The 21,964-nt window shown below is 46.9% G+C and overlaps 1 protein-coding gene and 2 long non-coding RNA genes across 3 annotated transcripts in view; 2 read left to right on the top strand and 1 right to left on the bottom strand.

The window, feature by feature from the left end:
* Positions 1-1,366: 1,366 nt before the first annotated feature.
* LOC142069575 (uncharacterized) lies at positions 1,367-17,702 on the bottom strand. The gene is made up of 2 exons (XR_012665483.1): positions 16,915-17,702; positions 1,367-1,922 (listed from the first exon to the last, which is right to left on the bottom strand). It is a non-coding gene; the product is annotated as an uncharacterized LOC142069575 (long non-coding RNA).
* LOC142069576 (uncharacterized) lies at positions 3,670-6,289 on the top strand. The gene is made up of 2 exons (XR_012665484.1): positions 3,670-4,773; positions 5,712-6,289. It is a non-coding gene; the product is annotated as an uncharacterized LOC142069576 (long non-coding RNA).
* Positions 17,703-17,708: 6 nt separating the features above from the next.
* Positions 17,709-21,964, top strand: part of EYA3 (EYA transcriptional coactivator and phosphatase 3) — a 138,912-nt gene continuing 134,656 nt past the window's right edge. The window contains 1 exon segment of the mRNA XM_048825899.2: positions 17,709-17,842. The gene's annotated coding sequence lies outside the window, so the exon portion shown is untranslated.

Below are 21,964 nucleotides of genomic sequence, written 5' to 3'. Positions count from 1 at the left end.
AAGCAATCCATAATTACACTGATGGCCGTAAATGTTAGTAAAAATTACTACTAGTAGTACAAAACTGGGTTTTAAAAATAAAGCAAACACTGGTTTACTAAGTATACCTCTCAACCTTCAAACCTGCCAGGGTGACACAATCATTCAAAAGGTCAGGTTTCAGAGTAGCAGCCGTGTTAGTCTGTATCCGCAAAAAGAAAAGGAGGACTTGTGGCACCTTAGAGACTAACCCATTTATTTGAGCAGAAGCTTTCCTGAGCTGCAGCTCACTGCATGGGATGCATGCAGTGGAAGATAAGGTGTGACTAAAGACCAAAATGTGGAACACCTGTGTTGTTACGTGTAGTACCAGGACCCACCACATGGACAAAATCCAGCCAGGCTGCTGTGGTGATGTGGTGAGAAAACCCTTTTTGCTTTAAGTTCACTCAGCTTGTTAGTTTAGATATTTTTTACCTTTTATTTCTTTGTAACCAATTCTGACTTTTATGCCTCATTACTTCTAATCACTTAAAATCGATCTTTCTGTAATTAGTAAACTCCTTTTATTTTTTTTTAATCTAATCAGGGTGTGTTTGGATTGAAGCATCTGGAACCTCCGTTTAAGATCACAGGGTTTGTGCATATGATTTTTTATAACGAAGTGACAGACTTTCTATGAGCTTGCACTGCACAGAAGGCAAGAGCTGGGCAGGGCATATCTGGAACTGGAAATTTGCTGGTGTCACTGCAATATAATTCAGGAGTGGCTGGCTAAAAGCACTCATAATTCAGCTGGGAGTGATTTTGCATACTGGGAGTGATTTTGCATATGCTGTGTGTATACAGACTAGGAGTGGTTCTCACAGCGAAGCACTGTAAAAGGCACCCCAGTTGGAGAGTTGAGGAGACACAGCTGTCCAACAGTCCAGCTTATACCCTGGGGAATGTCATAACTACTGGTAATTGGAGCTGAATTATTTGTACTCCCCAAAGGACTGAACTTCTGCTACACCACAAAACCCGATGTGACCCAGTGTGCTGGGGCAACCCTTACTAGAAATGCCAAAGTCAGGACAGGCTGCAAAAGGAAGAGCAGATACCCACCAGTCTTGTGAGTAACACTGAAGTTAAACTCCCCAACCAGTCACAAACTGTGCTTCTGATCCCTATACTGGTTATCAAGAAGCAAAAGAAAAGGAATCACACAGCCCCCTTAGTGCATTCCAGTTCTCTGGCTCCCAGTCAGCATCTAGGTCCAGTACAGTGAGAAGTTATTTTAAAACTCTGCTCGCTATACAAAATGTTCTTCTGACCCCAAAGCCCCACATTGCCAGGTCAGTATTAGGTTGGATCTTACCCAAAATACCACATTGCCAGCGAATCCTTTAGCATCTAAAATGAAAGGTTTATTATAAAGAAAAAAGAAAGAACAAGAAGACCGTTGTTAAATGGTAAAGTGGTCACATACATACAAAGATTCAAAGTTCAAGTCGGTAAAGTGATCACATACATACAAAGATTCAAAGTCCAAGTATCAGGTTTTTAGCGGTAATGGTCAGTTTGCTGGCTTGAAAGTCCCTCTGAAATATATCCACAGCTTGGATGGGTCATTCAGTCCTTTGTTCGGAGCTTCAGCTTGTAGCAAAGTTCCTCCAGAGGTAAGAAGCAGGAATAAGAACAAAATGGAGATGATGCAGCTGCACTTCATAGTCCTTTTGCCATGTGGCTGGTACTTCCTTTGTTCCAAACACAAACTCATAGGACATGGCATTCAAAGGCCTTAGGGATGCCTTGTTAAGTCATAAGATGTAGTCGCTGGCCCTTTCAATCAGTTCATTGTACAGTTGATGTCCCTTAATGGGCCATCAAGCAGGCTTAGTGCTGATGCCATTTTGTCAGGGGGTGTCATCCAGAAACACAGCACAAGTTCAGCAATATATCTGTAATATAAACGTGATACAAACATATAAACAAGATTATCATACTCTTCAAATCATAACATTTTCAGATACCTATACCTTACATTGCAAGGAATCTGACCAGATATGCTATTTTACCAATATTGGTATCAACACTCTTGTAAAGTGACCCGCATATTCCATACAGCGTCATACCTGATACCACACTAATGTGGAGAATTAGAAGAATTCTTCCACAAACTCCGCCTCAAAGAATTCTTGCACAAGAATGATAACACCATCCACAGTTACCACGTCCTCATATACGGTCATAAGAAAAAATAATCATCTGACTGGACAGCCACAATGGTTGAAACCACAATCTTAATAATTACATTGATTGTCTCAGGATAAAATTGAGGAAAGCGATCAAGAACAGTCAGCATGGATTCACCAAGGGAAGGTCATGCCTGACTAATCTAATCGCCTTCTGTGATGAGATTACTGGTTCTGTGGATGAAGGGAAAGCAGTGGACGTGTTGTTTCTTGACTCTAGCAAAGCTTTCGACACGGTCTCCCACAGTATTCTTGTCAGCAAGTTAAAGAAGTATGGGCTGGATGAATGCACTATAAGGTGGGGAGAAAGTTGGCTAGATTGTTGGGCTCAATGGGTAGTGATCAATGGCTCCATGTCTAGATGGCAGCTGGTATCAAGTGGAGTGCCCCAAGGTCAGTCCTGGGGCCGGTTTTGGTCAATATCTTCATAAATGATCTGGAGGATGGTGTGGATTGCACTCTCCACAAATTTGTGGATGATACTAAACTAGGAGGAGTGGTAGATTCGGTGGCAGGTAGGGATAGGATACAGAGGGACCTAGACAAATTGGACGATTGGGCCAAAAGAAATCTGATGAGGTTCAACAAGGATAAGTGCAGAGTCCTGCACTTAGGACGGAAGAATCCAATGCACCGCTACAGACTAGGGACCGAATGGTTAGGCAGCAGTTCTGCGGAAAAGGACCTAGGGGTTACAGTGGACGAGAAGCTGGATATGAGTCAACAGTATGCCCTTGTTGACAAGAAGGCCAATGGCATTTTGGGATGTATAAGTAGGGGCATAGCCAGCAGATCGAGGGACGTGATCATTCCCCTCTATTCGACATTGGTGAGGCCTCATCTGGAGTATTGTGTCCAGCTTTGGGCCCCACTCTACAAGAAGGATGTGGAAAAATTGGAGAGAGTCCAGCGAAGGGCAACAAAAATGATTAGGGGTCTGGAACACATGATTTATGAGGAGAGGCTGAGGGAACTGGGATTGTTTAGTCTGCAGAAGAGGAGAATGAGGGGGGATTTGATAGCTGCTTTCAACTACCTGAGAGATGGTTCCAAAGAGGATGGTTCTAGACTATTCTCAGTGGTAGAAGATGACAAGACAAGGAGTAATGGTCTCAAGTTGCAGTGGGGGAGGTTTAGGTTGGATATGAGGAAAAACTTTTTCACTAGGAGGGTGGTGAAACACTGGAATGCATTACCTAGAGAGGTGGTAGAATCTCCTTTCTTAGAAGTTTTTAAGGTCAGGCTTGACAAAGCCCTGGCTGGGATGATTTAATTGGGGATTGGTCCTGCTTTGAGCAGGGGGTTGGACTAGATGACCTCCTCAGGTCCCTTCCAACCCTGATATTCTATGATTCTATGATTCTATTACTGTGAAATCCTTATCACATCACATCAGCACAATCTCTTCACCGCTGAAAGGACAGCAATACAGTCCCTGAAGTGCAAACACCAAATAGTGATTAAATCAGTAGACAAAGGGGGTGCCATTGTAGTCCTCAACCGTGACAACTACGTTAACAAAGCCAACTGACAACTCTCTGACACCACCTACTATAAAGAATTCAAAGAAGACCCCATATCACAATTTACCAAGGAATGTACGGGTATTATCCAATCCTTCTCCAAATAACTCCAAGGCCTGTTCTACACTACGACTTTATGTTGGATTTAGCAGCAGGTAATAATTCGTAGTTAATTATTACGATTAATACGATTCGTAGTTAAATCGAATTAACCCTGCACCCGTCCACAAAACGAAGCCATTTTTTTCGATATAAAGGGCTCTTAAAACAGATTTCTGTACTCCTCCCCAATGAGGGGATTAGCCCTGAAATCGACATCGCTATTTTGAATTAGGGTTAGTGTGGACACAATTCAAAGGTATTGGCCTCTGGGAGCTATCCCACAGTGCACCATTGTGACCGCTCTGGACAGCACTCTGAACTCGGATGCACTGGCCAGGTGTACAGGAAAAGCCCCGGGAACTTTTGAATCTCATTTCCTGTTTGGACAGGCGAGCTCACCAGCACAGGTGACCATGCAGTCCCAGAATCGAAAAAGAGCTCCAGCATGGACCGAATGGGCGGTACTGGATCTGATCACTGTATGGGGAGAGGAATCCATACTATCAGAACTACGTTCCAAAAGACGAAATGCCAAAACATTTCAAAAAATCTCCAAGGCCATGAGGGACAGAGGCTATAGCAGGGATGCAACACAGTGCTGTGTGAAATTTAAGGAGCTCAGAAAAGAGTACCAGAAACCCAAAGACTCAAACGGACGCTCCGGGACAGAGCCCAGACATGCTGCTTCTACGCTGAGCTGCATGCAATTCTAGGGGGGGCCACCACCACTACCCCACTCCTGTCCATGGACTCTGAGGATGGGATACTCTCCGCCATGCCTGAGGATTTTGCGGATGGGGAAGATGAGGAGGAGGAGCATGACGAGCTTGAGGAGAGCACACAGCACACCATTCTCCCTAATAGCCAGGATCTTTTTATCACCCTGACTGAAATACCCTCCCAACCCAATGAAGCCGGAGAAGGGACCTCTGGTGAGTATACCTTTTAAAATATATGTTATAAAAGCAAGCGTTTTTTAATGATTAAGTAGCCCCTGGAAAAGTCGGTTAACTTATCTGGGGATGGAGCTGAAATCCTCCAGGAACATCTCCATGAAGCTCTCCTGGAGGTACTCTAAAAGCCTTTGCAGAAGGTTTCTGGGGAGAGCAACCTTATTCCGTCCTCCATGGTAGGACACTTTACCACACCATGCTAGTAGCAAGTAATCTGCTATCATTGCATGACAAAGCCTGACAGCGTATGGTCTCGGTGTTTGCTGGCATTCAAGCAACATCCGTTCTTTATCTCTCGGTGTTATCCTCAGGAGAGTGATATGGTTCATGGTAACCTGGTTGAAATAGGGGAATTTAATTAAGGGGACATTCAGAGGTGGCCATTCCTACTGGGCTGTTTGCCTGTGGCTGAAAAGAAATCCTCCCCGCAGTTAGCCACACAGTGGCGGGGTGGGAGCACTGGCGCTGAGCTGTTCGCGTTTGGCTAGCAGGGATCTTCCCTGATACCAGCCACGCGGTGGGGGGAGGGGTAAAGCAATCATCCCAGAGAAATGGAGGGTGGGGGGGTTAGTTTGTTTTCTGCTGCTGCACGTTAACAGGAAACTGCAGCACTAAATGGCCAACTCAACGTGCTTGCTTGGTATGGGAGAAGAGGGCGCTGCTGTTATGAAGGTTGCAGAAGCCGAAAGACTATGGCTTACCATGGCTGCCTGCAAGCTGAATTCTGTTTCCCGGCACTGCATGTGTGAACTCTAACACCAAAGCCACAGGCACTCAATATAAGATGCAAAATGCGACCTTGTACCAAAATCACATGTGCTATGTAATGTGAATAGTGTTGTTCACTGTGAAAGAGTATAGCCATTGTTCTGTAAAATGTATCTTTAAAAATACTTCACTCTCTTTTTTTCCTCCAGCAGCTGCAAATGTTTCAAGCCTCCCTCCTCTGTCCCAAAGGCTATCTTAGATAAGGCGGTGAAAAAAACACACGCGTGATGAAATGTTCTCTGAGCTCATGCAATCGTCCGGCACTGACAGAGCACAGCAGAATGTGTGGAGGGACACAATAGCAGAGTACAGGATGGTGACTGATGAACGTGAGGAGAGGTGGCAGCAGGAAGATCAGAGGAGGCATGAGGCAATGCTGGGGCTATTGTGGGATCAAACAGACATGCTCCAGCGTTTGGTGGAGGTTCATGAACGGCAGCAGGATCACAGACTGCTGCTGCAGCCCCTGTTTAACCGCCCTCCTTCCTCCCCAACTTCCATAGCCTCCTCACCCAGATGCCCAAGAACGTGGGGGGGAGGGGGAAGAGGGAAGGATCTGGGCACCCAACCACTCCGCCCCAGTAGACAGCCCAAGCAACAGAAGGCTGTCATTCAAGAAGTTTTAAAGTGGCCTTTTCCTTCCCTCCTCCCACACCCCATGCGGGCTACCTTGTGAGTTATCTCCTTATTTTTATAATCAATTAATAAAGAATACATGTTTTTTAAATGATAGTGACTTTATTTGCTTTGCAAGCAAGCTGTGATTGAAGGGGGGAGGGTGGGTGGCTTACAGGGAATGTAGAGGCAACCAAGGGGGTAGGTTTTCATCAAGGAGAAACAAACAGAAGTGTCACACAGTACCTGGCCATTAAACTGGTTTTCAAAGCTTCTCTGATATGCAGCGCTCCCTGCTGTGCTCTTCTAACTGCCCTGGTGTCTGGCTGCACATATTCAGCGGCCAGGTGATTTGCATCAACCTCCCATCCCGCAATAAATGTCTCCCCCTTACTCTCACAGAGACTGTGGAGCACACAGCAAGCAGCAATAACAATGGGAATATTGGTTTTGCTGAAGTCTAACCGAGTCGGTAAACTGCGCCAGCGACCCTTTAAACATCCAAATGCACACTCTACCACCATTGTGCACTTGCTCAGCCTATAGTTGAACAGCTCCTTCCTACTGTCCAGGCTGCCTGTGTATGGCTTCATGAGCCAGGGCATTAAGGGTTGGCTGGGTCCCCAAGGATAACTATAGGCATTTCAACAATTATTTTCTGATCTGGGAAGTAAATCCCTTCCTGCAGCCGTTTAAACAGACCAGAGTTCCTGAAGATGCGAGCGTCATGAACCTTTCCAGGCCATCCCACGTTGATGTTGGTGAAACATCCCTTGTGATTCACCAGTGCTTGCAGCACTATTGAAAAGTACCCCTTGCGGTTTATGTACTGGCCGGCTTGGTGCTCTGGTGCCAAGATAGGGATATGGGTTCTGTCTATCACCCCACCACAGTTAGGGAATCACATTGCAGCAAAGCCATCCACTATGACCTGCACATTTCCCAGAGTCACTACCTTTGATAGCAGCAGCTCAATCATCGCGTTGGCTACTTGGATGACAGCAAACCCCACAGTAGATTTGCCCACTCCAAATTGATTCCCGACTGACTGGTAGCTGTCTGGGGTTGCAAGCTTCCAGAGGGCTATCGCCACTCACTTGTGAACTGTGGGGGCTGCTCTCATCTTGGTATTCATGTGCTTCAGGGCAGGGGAAAGCAAGTCACGAAGTTCCATAAAAGTGCCCTTACGCATGCGAAAGTTTCAGAGCCACTGGGAATCATCCCAAACCTGCAACACTATGTGGTCCCACCACTCTGTGCTTGTTTCCCGGGCCCAGAATCGGCATTCCACAGCATGAGCCTGCCTCAGTAACACCATGATCTCCAAATTGCTGGGGACTGCGGTTTTAGAGAAATCTGTGTTCATATCCTCATCAGTGCGCTGCCGTCACCTCTTCGCCTGGTTTTTCAGGTGCTGGTTCTGCATAAACTGCACGATAATGCGTGAGGTGTTTACAATGGTCATAACTGCTGCGGTGAGCTGAACGGGCTCCATGCTGGCTGTGTTATGGCATCTGCTCGGGCAATCCAGGGAAACGGGTGTGAAACGATTGTCTGCCGTTGCTCTGATGGAGGGAGGGGCGACTGACAACATGGCTTACAGGGTTGGCTTACAGGGAATTAAAATCAACAAGGGGGGGGGCTTTGCATCAAGGAGAAACAGAATGACCCCCTCAAGGATAGAACTCAAAACCCTGGGTTTAGCAGGCTGTTGATTTCATGACGGGAGGGAGGAGAAAATGAATACAAAACAAATCTGGTCTATTTCTTGTTTTGATCCACTTCATCTATCTTTATACATTTTGCTGGCAGCAGACGGTGCAGTAGGACTGCTGGCCATTGTCGTCTCCTGGCTGCTCATTAGAAGACGGTGCAGTAGGACTGCTGGCAGGACTGAATCGCCATGAGATGAAACTTAAAAGGGAAATGACATGGCTGAGTCACTGCCATGTTTGCCCAGGCGCCCCTGACCGCCCTCACCGAGGTCGGCTAAAAGAGCACCCTGGAGTATGGCGACGATGACTACCTGTCATACTGCACTGTCTGCTGCCAAAAGGCAATGAGCTGCTGCTGTGTAGCAATGCAGTACCACGTCTGCCGGCACCCAGGAGACATATGGTGACGGTGAGCTGAGCAGGCTCCATGCTTGCCGTGGTATGACATCTGCACGGATAACCCAGGAAAAAAGGCTCGAAACGATTGTCTGCCGTTGCTTTCATGGGGGGAGGGGAGGGAGGGAAGGGGGGGCTTGATGATATGTACCCACAACCACCTGCGACAATGTTTTTGCCCCATCAGGCATTGGGATTTCTACCCAGAATTCAAATGGGCGGCGGAGACTGCGGGAACTGTGGGATAGCTACCCACAGTGCAGCGCTCTGGAAGTCGATGGTTGCCTCGGTACTGTGGATGCCCTCCGCCGACTAAACACACTTAGAGCATTTGTGTGGGGACACACACAATCGACTGTATAAAAACGCTTTCTACAAAACCGACTTCTATAAATTCGACCTAATTTCATAGTGTAGACATGAACCAAGAGAAACCCTACAACCTCATCTCCCATGAACCTACCCCAGGGACCTTTTTGCTTCCAAAATACATGAACAAGGGAACCCAGACAGACCCATCAGATCTGGCCATGGCACTCTTACTGAAGGAATATCAGTACTCATAGAAAGCATCCTCAAACCACTCACCACACAAAAAGCCAGCTTCCTCCAGGAGACTACCCACTTCCTCTAGAAACTCTGCAACATTAACAACCTCCCTCAGAACACTAGCCTTGCCTACCTACACACCAACATACCTCACAATGATGGCATCATTGCCTGCCTCCAATATTTACAAGATAATGAACAATACTCGGATACCCACCCCAAACACATTGCCAAACTCTTCCATTTCATCCTCACCCACAACAATTTTACATTCAACAACAAACATGCTATTCAAACTATGGGAACAGCCAGGAGTACTAGGATGGCTCCCCAATATGCCAACCTCTTCATGGGCCACCTTGAAGAAGAATTCCTGGACAAATGCATCACAAAGCCAATGATATACCTGAGATACATCTTTGATATTTTCATCCTCTGGACAGAGAACCTTCATAGATATCCCCCACAACTTCAATAACTACCACTCATCCCTTAAACTCTCTCTAGAACACTCTCACACTAGTGTCAATTTCCTGGACCACATGATTAGCTTCAACAATGGAACCCTACAGACAACTATATACCCAAAACCCACGGATCGCCACACCTACCTTACAGATCCAGTAACCAACCAAAAGACATCAAGAAATCTGTTATCTACACCAGGCACTCAGATACTACAGAATATGCTCTCAGGAGAAAGTCTGGGATATACACCTTAACACACTTAAAGCCACCTTCACCAAATAAGGACACTCCACCAGAGAAGTAGATCACATCATGGAATGAGCCACTCAACCTGCTTCACTACAGAAATAAAACCTCCTCCAATCACAAACTGCTAATACTACCACCCCACACGGGAACCCATATGGAGTATCATCAAACAAATACAACCCATTCTCATTGGGGACCACACATCTGAAAGAAATCTTTCCTGAACCCCCTCTTTTGGCCTTCAAACAACCCCTCAACCTCTTCAAGCTCATCATCAGAAGCAAGCTCCCCACAGACCAGGACAGCAACTCAAAGCAACACCAGACCCTGCCAAGACAACAGATGCAAAACCTGTAGACATACCTTCACTTCTACAATGACCAACACTCCCCACAACACACCTTTCAAGATCCATTGGTCCTACACGTCTCTATCATGTGGTGTACCTCATCCAGTGCATTAATTGCCACAACAACTATGTGGATGAAATGAGACCATCACTATGCTCTCAAATGAATTCACATGATAAGACGATGACAAAGGACAAACACCATATCACCTGTGGGTGAACACTTTTCACAAAGCAATCACTCTATGTCTGGCCTCTCAGACCGCATCCTCAAAGGAAACTGCACACCATGTTCAAAAGGTGAGTCTGGGAGCTTAAATTCATAACTGTGCTAGACACTAAAGATAAATGACTGAATACAGACACTGGATTTGTGGCTTATTACAACTATCTATAGCTCACTAACCCCTCCTCCTTCTGATTGGAGAGATGTTAACAGGTCACTTCACCTTGACTGGTTGTGACGGGATCCCCAGGGTGCAACGTGGACTATGGGACCGCTGAGTCTTCTGAACCCACCAACATGGGTTGCCTCTCACGCTGTGATGCTGATGTTAAGCTACAAACCTCTAATAGGCACTGCACTTATACAGACATCCACAGACAGGGACACACCCAACTGAGTTACATGAATGATTTCCTGGTCACTCATGAACCATCAATACAGAGGCTCCAGCCAATTCCCCCCAGCTCCTCAGCCTTGCACCCCAGAATGTACGGTCTTGCATTGGTCAGAAGCCTGGCCAGTATAAACTCATTACCTAGTTCGCCACTCTGACAAAAGGGTAGTGGGCGTGCAACAGCCCTTGTTAATCTGAGCTGAGATTTCCCAAGCACTTCCACCAAAACACACTGTTTTAGGTAAAATATAAAACAGATTTATTAACTACAGAAAGATACATTTGAAATGATTATAAGTGGTGGGCATAAAAGTCAGAGATAGTTGAAATGAAAAGTAAACACACATTCTAAATCCTAAAATTTAGTCTAAGCAACAGTTGAATCAAACAATGTCTCACCCTGATGGATGTGTCAAGGTTCCTCCCCCACTCTGAACTCTAGGGTACAGATGTGGGGACCTGCATGAAAAACCTCCTAAGCTTATCTTTATCAGCTTAGGTCAAAACTTCCCCAAGGTACAAAATATTACCCCCGTTGTCCTTGGACTGGCCGCTACCACCACCAAACTAATACTGGTTACTGGGGAAGAGCTGTTTGGACGCGTCCTTCCCCCCAAAATACTTCCCAAAACCTGGCACCCCACTTCCTGGACAAGGTTTGGTAAAAAGCCTCACCAATTTGCCTAGGTGACTACAGACCCAGACCCTTGGATCTTAGAACAATGAACAATCCTCCCAACACTTGCACCCCCCCTTTCCTGGGAAATGTTGGATAAAAAGCCTCACCAATTTGCATAGGTGACCACAGACCCAAACCCTTGGATCTGAGAACAATGAAAAAGCATTCAGTTTTTTACAAGAAGACTTTTAATAAAAAATAGAAGTAAATAGAAATAAAGAAATCCCCCCTGTAAAATCAGGATGGTAGATATCTTACAGGGTAATTAGATTCAAAAACATAGAGAACCCCTCTAGGCAAAATCTTAAGTTACAAAAAAGATACACAGACAGAAATAGTTATTCTATTCAGCACAATTCTTTTCTCAGCCATTCAAAGAAATCATAATCTAACACATACCTAGCTAGATTACTTACTAAAAGTTCTAAGACTCCATTCCTGTTCTGTCCCTGGCAAGAGCAGCATACAGACAGACACAGACCCTTTGTTTCTCTCCCTCCTCCCAGCTTTTGAAAGTATCTTGTCTCCTCATTGGTCATTTTGGTCAGGTGCCAGCGAGGTTACCTTTAGCTTCTTAACCCTTTACAGGTGAGAGGCTTTCCCCTGGCCAGGAGGGATTTCAAAGGGGTTTACCCTTCCCTTTATATTTATGACAGGATGGTACAAGCAGGTTACAGTTCCTCAATACACAGACTGGGACTACCTTCCAGCCTGCAACTAAACTTCCCCAGTTCAAAGTCTTTGTCCTCCAGACATTCTTCTAGGTGTTGAGTTGGAGGCGTGGAGAGAGAGTTGGAGGGGCGGGGGCAGAGAGAAAGAGAGGGGCTAAGTGATGATGTCACTTCCACGCTTTTATACTTTCTTCCTCCTTGCTGTGACGAGGGGATCAGGAAGTCCCCATTGGTCAAGCAGTCTCCACTGCATATGTGCCTTCTCTAAGGAGTCTGAGATAGTGGATTCTTTTCTTGATGGGTGCTGATGAGCCATTAATGCTGTCGGGCTACCGATGGCTACTCCTTTGTTGTAACTGAAAGGCTGGTTGTGGTTGTTCACAACATATTTCAGAAACACACATAATACTTCATAACTTCACATACAATGATGATACATACAATCCAACAGAGTATTAATGTTCAACAGATCAAGACTTTTAAAATGATACCTCACAAGGTATACTTTGTACAAAAGATATCATAATCATATCACCATGGTAAATATGGGAGTTCCAGATTGCTACTTTGAGGTACAGTGTGTCACACTGGTCCCATGAAATAGGTGTTATCTACTTATGCTAACCAATCTGTTCCACCTCGTATTTAGCTGACACTCATTTCCCAGACTGGAAGAAGAGCTCTGCGTAAGCTTGAAAGCTTATCTCTCTCACCAATATAATAGAACCTCATAGTTCCAAACACCAGAGTTACGAACCGACCAGTCAAGCACACACCTCATTTGGAACTGAAAGTACACAATCAGGCAGCAGCAGAGACAAAAAAACAAAACCAAACCCCACAACCAAAGACAGTACAGTACTGTGTTAAATATGAAGTACTAAAAAAATAAAGGGAAAGCAGCATTTTTCTTCTGCATAGTAAAGTTTAAAATCTGTATTAAGTCAATGTTCAGCTGTAAACTTTTGAAAGAACCATAAAGTTTTGTTCAGAGTTACAAAAATGTCCGTTCATCCCATTCACAAGTTGTTTGTAACTCTGAGCTTCTACTGCAGAAGTTGGTTCAATAAAAGATATTATCTCATCCACGGTGTCTCTCTAAAACCATAACTGACAGACTATGTTTAACCATTTTAAAGGCTGTGTTCTCATTGTGTGAATATCATTAAAAAAACAAAAACAAAAAAATTCCAAATAATCTCCTAGGCAATCATAGAATCATAGAACTGGAAGGGACCTCGAAGGGTCATCTAGTCCAGTCCCCTGCACTCAAGGCAGGACTAAGTATTATCTAGACCATCCTGACAGGAGTTTGTCCAACCTGCTCTTAAAAATCCCCAATGATGAAGATTCCATAACCTCCCTAGGCAATTTATTCCAGTGCTTAAACACCCTGACAGTTAGAATGTTTTTCCTAAAGTCCAAACTAAACCACCCTTACTGCAATTTAAGCCCATTGCTTCTTGTCCTATCCGCAGAGGTTAAGAAGAACAATTTTTCTCCCTCCTCCTTGTAACAACCTTTTATGTACTTGAAAACTGTTATCATGTCCCCTCTCAGTCATCTCTTCTCCAGACTAAACAAACCCAATTTTTCAATCTTCCCTCATAGGTCATGTTTTCCAGACCTTTAATCATTTTTGTTGCTCTTCTCTGGACTTTCTCCAATTTGTCCACATCTTTCCTGAAATGTGGTGCCCAGAACTGGACACAATACTCCAGTTGAGATCCAATCAGCGCGGAGTAGAGCGGAAGAATTACGTCTCGTGTCTTGCTTACAATACTCCCGCTAATACATCCCAGAATGATGTTTGCTTTTTTTGCAACAGCATTACACTGTTGACTCATATTTAGATTGTGATCCACTATGACCCCCAGATCCCTTTCCGCAGTACTCCTTCCTAGGTAGACATTTCCCATTTTGTATGTATGCAAGTGATTGTTCCTTCCTAAGTGGAGTACTTTGTATTTGTCCTTACTGAACTTCATCCTATTTACTTCAGCCCATTTCTCCAGTTTGTCCAGATCATTTTTAATTTTAATCCTATCCTCCAAAGCACTTGCAACCCCTCCCAGCTTGGTAATGTCCACAACTTTATAAGTTTGCCATTTATCTAAATCATTTATGAAGATACTGAACAGAACTGGACCCCGAACCGATCCCTGCAGGACCCCACTCGTTATGCCCTTCCAGTATGACTGTGAACCACTGATAACTACTCTCTGGGAATGATTTTGCAACCAGTTATGCATCCACCTTATAGCAGCTCCATCTAGGTTGTATTTCCCTAGTTTGTTTATAAGAAGGTCATGTGAAACAGTATCAAAAGCCTTAGTAAAGTCAAGATATACTACATTTTCCACTTCCCCCCATCCACAAGGCTTGTTACCCCCTGTCAAAGAAAGCTATCAGGTTGGTTTGACACAATTTGTTCTTGACAAATCCATGCTGACTGTTACTTATCACCTTATTATCTTCTAGGTGTCTGCAAATAGATTGCTTATTTATTTGCTCCATTATCTTTCTGGGTACAGAAGTTAAACTGACTGTCTGTAATTCCCCGGGTTGTCCTTATTTCCCTTTTCATAAAGACCCCTCCACCCAGCAACTTCAGATTCCTAGCACAGATCTGAAGTATTTGAGCCATAGGAACATTACTACCTTTTCTGTGGACCGGCCTCTAGAGGAGAGGTTCCCAAACTTTTCTTATTGCGTACTCCCTTTGAGATCTACCAGCTCCCCATGTACCCCCTTCCACATCCAGCTGCCTGCCTCATCACTGAGACTTTGTGTGTTCTTCTTAACACTACCTGTCTTTAGCCATCTGTCCATATTTCACTGTTACGTACAGATATAGTTATAGTGCAATGTATACAACTGAGAAAAAAAACCCTGTTTCTGAGCTCAGTTAGACTGGACAGTTGCTGGACAATTGAATCCGTGCTGTACAGTGACTGGAGGCAATGGCTCTGTACCTCAGCATCTCTATAATCTCATTTTGGTAAAGCTTGAAGTAAATTAGCTACCATATTTATATAACAAATTCCCATGGAGTTTTAAAGTTTCATCTGTGTAGTTTATTATGAAAATACAATAAATAAAATTAATAAATAAAATCCACCATTACACAATTTCTCCCACATATCCCCCAGATATGTCTCACATACTCCCAGGGGTACACGTACCACCATTTGGGAACCCCTGCCGTAGAGGGAGTCTTGACACATACAGAGAGTAATTCACAGACCTATTTGCTAGGCAGAATATTGGCAGTTAGAACTGCAGTTCTATCCCTGGCTCTGGGAAGGAAGTGTGATCTAGTCGTTAGCAATAGGATAACGAAAACACATAGGTTTGGCACATTTAGTCTGACAGGCAGTGTAGATCAGCAGATAAAGATAGGGTCTATCATGTTAGAAACCTATTCCTAGAGTTCTATTCCCAACTCCAACCTCTCTGGTGATTTGTAAAATGGGGTGGCTACCACTTGACTACCTTCTAGGATTGAGGTCTTGGTCTGTCATCTGGGCTATGAAGTGCACAGAAATACAAACAGCAGTCTGTAAAGTTCCCAACTCAGTGCACCTTCCCTTAAGATCTGTGGACACTTTCACTCAGTAGAACAGGCAACCTGAATAGTCTTAAAAAGTTGAACATTCTGCAAAATCTAGTATGCTTTAGAGACTTGCAACTTGGTTATATAGTCAAGTCAAAGGGAATGTACAGGTATTAAAAAATTTGAAGGGTTCCTGAATGCAATATAAACACAGTGAATATTGTAAAGTGAAATTAAAAAAAAGCCTGACAAGTATTAAGGCTATCAAGTATGTTCCCTAATTTCTAACAAAGTCCACTTGAATGCCACACATCATGAAAATAAAATACTCTACTCTTCTATGGTGCCTTCCATCCATGGTTCTCAAAGTGTTTTATAAACAGGCCTCACAACACTTCTGAGATATGTTTTGCTTTTTTGAAGCAGAGAAAATTATTTAGAAAGTTTAATTATATGCAGAACTTTTTTGGATGATAATCAAAAGCTGAAAATATAGCAATGCATTCAGGAGCAATATGAAAAATAAATGGAGAATTTCTCATCTTCATTTAATTTCCTCCTTCCCCTCCTCTGGACTTTCTTATATGCTGCTCATTACACCTGTAATTAGTTTCCAAACCTAACTGCCATGCCATCTCTCTCCCCTTCCTTCACATCCCTCCTAACATTCACTTTGGCTTGAGAGTACAAGTTTAAAAAAAAAGAAAAAAAAGGTAAAATAGCAGAGTACCTGTATGATCTTATTACTGCAACCATTGTCCTACCTATTTTCCCTTCTCTCCCTCTGCCACCCCCTTTTTAATTAGAGACAAGGTGGGTGAGGGAATATCTTTTATTGGACCAACTTCTGTTGGTGGGAAGAAGCTTTCAAGCTACACACAGCTCTTCCTCAGGTCAGTGCAGCTCTGTGTTGTTTGAAGGCCTGTTCCTTCCACCAACAGAAGCTGGTCCAATAAAATATATTTCCTCTCTCACCTTGTTTCTCTTACCCTGGGACCAACATAGCAACAGCACTGCAAACTCCTTTTTATTACTCTAGTTCAGGGATTCTCAAACTCTACCCCTTCACCTGACCCCTTTCTGACAAAACGGGGGTGGTGCTGGTGGTGGTGGCGGCGGCAGCAAAGCCCAAGCTCCACTGCTCTGGGCGGGGGAACCAAAGCCAAAGGGCTTTCAGCCCCAGGCAGGGGGCCTGTGACTGAGCCCTGCCACTAAGGGATGAAGTCCTTAGGTTTCGGACCCGTCTGGTGAGACTCAGGCTTCAGCTTTGGCCTCATACAATGGGGCACAGTCTTCGGCTCCAGACGGTGAGGCTTGGTCTTGGGCTTCGGCTGCTGACCCCAGAAAGTCGAACACCAGCCCTTGGCGATCCCATTGCATGATCAGGATCTCACCCTGTAAACTCCCGCGGGCATGGGTCACACCTTCACTTGTTCCTGTGTCATGCCTAGCTTGGGTGCTCAGCTACCAGTAGAGTAAGCGAACCTTCGCGTCAGGCAGCCGCGGTGCTCACCACCTTGGCAATCGCAGGCCTCCTCCACGCGCCCGGGCTGTTTCACTGCACTTCAGGACACGCCAGAGCAGGGGTGGGCAGACTACAGCCCGCGGGCCGCATTCGGCCCGCCAGCTATTTCACTCCTGCCTCAGTCTCCTGCTGCGGAGCAGGGTCTGGGGCTTGCCCTGCTCTGGCATTGCGCCTGGGGAACAGGGTCGGGGCCGCTCCAAGCGCTCCTGGGAGCAGCAACGTGGTCCCCGTCCGGCTCCTACGTGGAGGCACAACCAGGGGACTCCGCGCTGCACACGGCCCCCACCACAAGCGGCGCCCCATTGGCCGGGACCCGCAGCCAATGGGAGCTCCAGGGGCAGTGCCTGGGGTCCCTTCTCCGACTCGGTGTAAGGGACATGCCGCGGCCCCCGGCAGCCACCTGAGGTAAGCGCCGCCTGGGGCCTGCACCCCGGAGCCGCTGCCCAGGCCCCAGCGCGGCTCCCCTCCCTGCCCCCAGCCCAGAGCGACCCCCCGCGGCACGGTCTGTCCCCAGGCGGGGCCCCCGGCCGGGCCCTGGCAGCGAGAGCCGGGGCCGAGCAGCTCCCGGGTGACCCCTCGTGGCCGGGCGGCACCTGCGGCGGGCGGGGCTCAACCGACCCGGCTGCCCGCGCTCCCCAGCGCCCGGCGCCGCCGAGGGGAACGCAGGGGCCGGGCCCGGCCCGCGCCCGAGCCCAGGACGAGGAGCGAACCAGCGGGACAGCCGAGCCGGCCGCCCCAGCGTCACTTCCGGCCGATCGGGGTTCTGCTTCCGGGTCACGCCGCCCTGACTGGGCTCCGAGCTGAGGGCGGCTTGTCTCGACCCGCTGCCGCTGCCATGCCCCCCGCGGGACGCGCTGCCGCTGCCGGCTCCCGAGCTGCCGCCCCACGGTGAGAGGCTGCTCCGCTGGCCCCTGCAAGCGCCTTCCCGCGAGACCCAGCGCCCCGCCGGGAGAGGCCCACGCGTGCCCGGCCCCGTCACGGTGCCCCGCCCGGCCTCGGCTGCGGGGCCCGGGGGTGGGGCTCCTGGGGCCGCGCCGGGGCGGGCGGGCGTGGCGGCTGCGGGCTTGCGGCCCCTGGGCTGCCTCAGGGCTGGCTGGGGAGGGGGCAGCCCCCGAGCGCGCCGGGCAAATGAGCGCGAAGGTTCCGTGGCGCCCGCGCCGGGCGGCCGAGCCGTCTCCCTGCTGAGTCCTTCCGCCCAGCCCCGGTCGCCTCTGTAAACCGCGACCTCGCTTGCGCACGAGCGGCGAGCGCGGCTCCTGCCGCGTGGAAGGTGCCGAGCGTGGGCCGCGTGGCGATGCGTGGTCGGGGCTCCGCGCAGAGCCCGTTCCCGGTGGTTCCGAGCAAGAAAGCGCGTCCTTGTGGGCGTTCAGCGAGCCCCTCTTCTCTGTGTGCAGCTAGGGTAGAAAGGAACAGCGAGATGTTCGGGCACATAAGAATGGGACGGAGTCTACAAGACAAAATGCAATGCTATGATACAAATGAGAGCTGCACCTTCGCTGTGCTGTGCTGGCCAGGCCTCCTCAAAAAGAATGTTGTAAAATTAGAGGGGTTTTAATTCACTCTTCTCTTATGAATCATAGAATCATAGAATATCAGGGTTGGAAGGGACCCCAGAAGGTCATCTAGTCCAACCCCCTGCTCAAAAGCAGGACCCATACCCAATTAAATCATCCCAGCCAGGGCTTTGTCAAGCCTGACCTTAAAAACTTCTAAGGAAGGAGATTCCACCACCTCCCATTATGACAGGTTTCAGAGTAACAGCCGTGTTAGTCTGTATTCGCAAAAAGAACAGGAGTACTTGTGGCACCTTAGAGACGAACCAATTTATTTGAGCATAAGCTTTCGTGAGCTAAAGCTCACTTCATCGGATGCATCCTGTGGAAAGTACTGAACATCTTTTTATACACACAAACCATGAAAAAATGGGTGTTTACCACTACAAAAGGTTTTCTCTCCCCCCACAAACCCACTCTCCTGTTGGTAATAGCTTATTTAAAGTGATCACTCTCCTTACAATGTGTATGATAATCAAGGTGGGCCATTTCCAGCACAAATCCAGGGTTTAACAAGAACGTCTGGGGCAGGGGGGGTAGGAAAAAACAAGGGGAAATAGGTTGCCATTCATAATGAGTTAGAAACTCCCAGTCTCTATTCAAGCCTAAGTTAATTGTATCCAGTTTGCAAATGAATTCCAATTCAACAGTCTCTCGCTGGAGTCTGGATTTGAGGTTTTTCTGTTGTAATATCGCAACTTTCATGTCTGTAATCGCGTGACCAGAGAGATTGAAGTGTTCTTCGACTGGTTTATGAATGTTATAATTCTTGACATCTGATTTGTGTCCATTTATTCTTTTACGTAGAGACTGTCCATTTGACCAATGTACATGGCAGAGGGGCATTGCTGGCACATGATGGCATATATCACATTGGTGGATGTGCAGGTGAACGAGCCTCTGATAGTGTGGCTGATGTTATTAGGCCCTTTGATGGTGTCCCCTGAATAGATATGTGGGCACAGTTGGCAACGGGCTTTGTTGCAAGGATAGGTTCCTGGGTTAGTGGTTCTGGTGTGTGCTTGCTGGGAAGCATTTGCTTCAGGTCGGGGGGCTGTCTGTAGGCAAGGACTGGCCTGTCTCCCAAGATTTGTGAGAGTGTTGTGTCATCCTTCAGGATAAGTTGTAGATCCTTAATAATGCGTTGGAGGGGTTTTAGTTGGGGGCTAAGGTGACGGCTAGTGGCGTTCTGTTATTTTCTTTGTTGGGCCTGTCCTGTAGTAAGTGGCTTCTGGAAACTCTTCTGGCTCTATCAGTCTGTTTCTTCACTTCCACAGGTGGGTATTGTAGTTGTAAGAATGCTTGATAGAGATCTTGTAGGTGTTTGTCTCTGTCTGAGGGGTTGGAGCAAATGCGGTTGTATCGCAGAGCTTGGCTGTAGACGATGGATCGTGTGGTGTGGTCAGGGTGAAAGCTGGAGGCATGTCGGTAGGAATAGCGGTCAGTAGGTTTCCGGTATAGGGTGGTGTTTATGTGACCATCGTTTATTAGCACTGTAATGTCCAGGAAGTGGATCTCTTGTGTGGACTGGACCAGGCTGAGGTTGATGGTGGGATGGAAATTGCTGAAATCATGGTGGAATTCCTCAAGGGCTTCTTTTCTATGGGTCCAGATGATGAAGATGTCATCAATATAGCGCAAGTAGAGTAGGGGCGTTAGGGGACGAGAGCTGAGGAAGCATTGTTCTAAGTCAGCCATAAAAATGTTGGCATACTGTGGGGCCATGCGGGTACCCATAGCAGTGCCACTGATTTGAAGCTATACATTGTCCCCAAATGTAAAATAGTTATGGGTAAGGACAAAGTTCAGCCACCAGGTTAGCCGTGACATTCATAGAATCATAGAATATCAGAGTTGGAAGGGACCTCAGGAGGTCATTTAGTCCAACCCCCTTGCTCAAAGCAGGACCAATCCCCAATTAAATCATCCCAGCCAGGGCTTTGTCAAGCCTGACCTTAAAAACTTCTAAGGAAGGAGATTCTACCACCTCCCTAGGTAACACATTCCAGTGTTTCACTACCCTCCTAGTGAAAAAGTTTTTCCTAATATCCAACCTAAACCTCCCCCACTGCAACTTGAGACCATTACTCCTTGTCCTGTCCTCTTCTACCACTGAGAATAGTCTAGAACCATCCTCTCTGGAACCACCTCTCAGGTAGTTGAAAGCAGCTATCAAATCCCCCCTCATTCTTCTCTTCTGCAGACTAAACAATCCCAGTTCCCTCAGCCTCTCCTCATAAGTCATGTGTTCCAGACCCCTAATCATTTTTGTTGCCCTTCGCTGGACTCTCTCTAATTTATCCACATCCTTCTTGTAATGTGGGGCCCAAAACTGGACACAGTACTCCAGATGAGGCCTCACCAATGTCGAATAGAGGGGGACGATCACGTCCCTTGATCTGCTAGCTATGCCACTACTTATACATCCCAAAATGCCATTGGCCTTCTTGTCAACAAGAGCACGCTGTTGACTCATATCCAGCTTCTCGTCCACTGTCACCCCTAGATCCTTTTCCGCAGAACTGCTGCCTAGCCATTCGGTCCCTAGTCTGTAGCTGTGCATTGGGTTCTTCCATCCTAAGTGCAGGACTCTGCACTTATCCTTATTGAACCTCATCAGATTTCTTTTGGCCCAATCCTCCAATTTGTCTAGGTCCCTCTTTATCCTATCCCTGCCCTCCAGCGTATCTACCACTCCTCCTAGTTTAGTATCATCCGCAAATTTGTGGAGAGTGCAATCCACACCATCCTCCAGATCATTTATGAAGATATTGAACAAAACCGGCCCCAGGACCGACCCCTGGGGCACTCCACTTGACACCGGCTGCCAACTAGACATGGAGCCATTGATCACTACCCGTTGAGCCCGACAATCTAGCCAACTTTCTCCCCACCTTATAGTGCATTCATCCAGCCCATACTTCTTTAACTTGCTGACAAGAATACTGTGGGAGACCGTGTCAAAAGCTTTGCTAAAGTCAAGAAACAATACATCCACTGCTTTCCCTTCATCCACAGAACCAGTAATCTCATCATAGAAGGCGATTAGATTAGTCAGGCATGACATTCCTTTGGTGAATCCATGCTGACTGTTCCTGATCACTTTCCTCTCATGCAAGTGCTTCAGGATTGATTCTTTGAGGACCTGCTCCATGATTTTTCCGGGGACTGAAGTGAGGCTGACTGGCCTGTAGTTCCCAGGATCCTCCTTCTTCCCTTTTTTAAAGATTGGTACTACATTAGCCTTTTTCCAGTCATCTGGGACTTCCCCCATTCGCCACGAGTTTTCAAAGATAATGGCCAATGGCTCTGCAATCACAACCGCCAATTCCTTTAGCACTCTCGGATGCAACTCGTCCGGCCCCATGGACTTGTGTACGTCCAGCTTTTCTAAATAGTCCCTAACCACCTCTTTCTCCACAGAGGGCTGGCCATCTACTCCCCATGCTGTGATGCC

This window comes from Caretta caretta, chromosome 19, assembly GCF_965140235.1.
Source record: "Caretta caretta isolate rCarCar2 chromosome 19, rCarCar1.hap1, whole genome shotgun sequence".
In the NCBI taxonomy this organism is placed as follows: domain Eukaryota; kingdom Metazoa; phylum Chordata; order Testudines; family Cheloniidae; genus Caretta; species Caretta caretta.
This window is presented reverse-complemented; position numbering and strand designations above follow the sequence as displayed.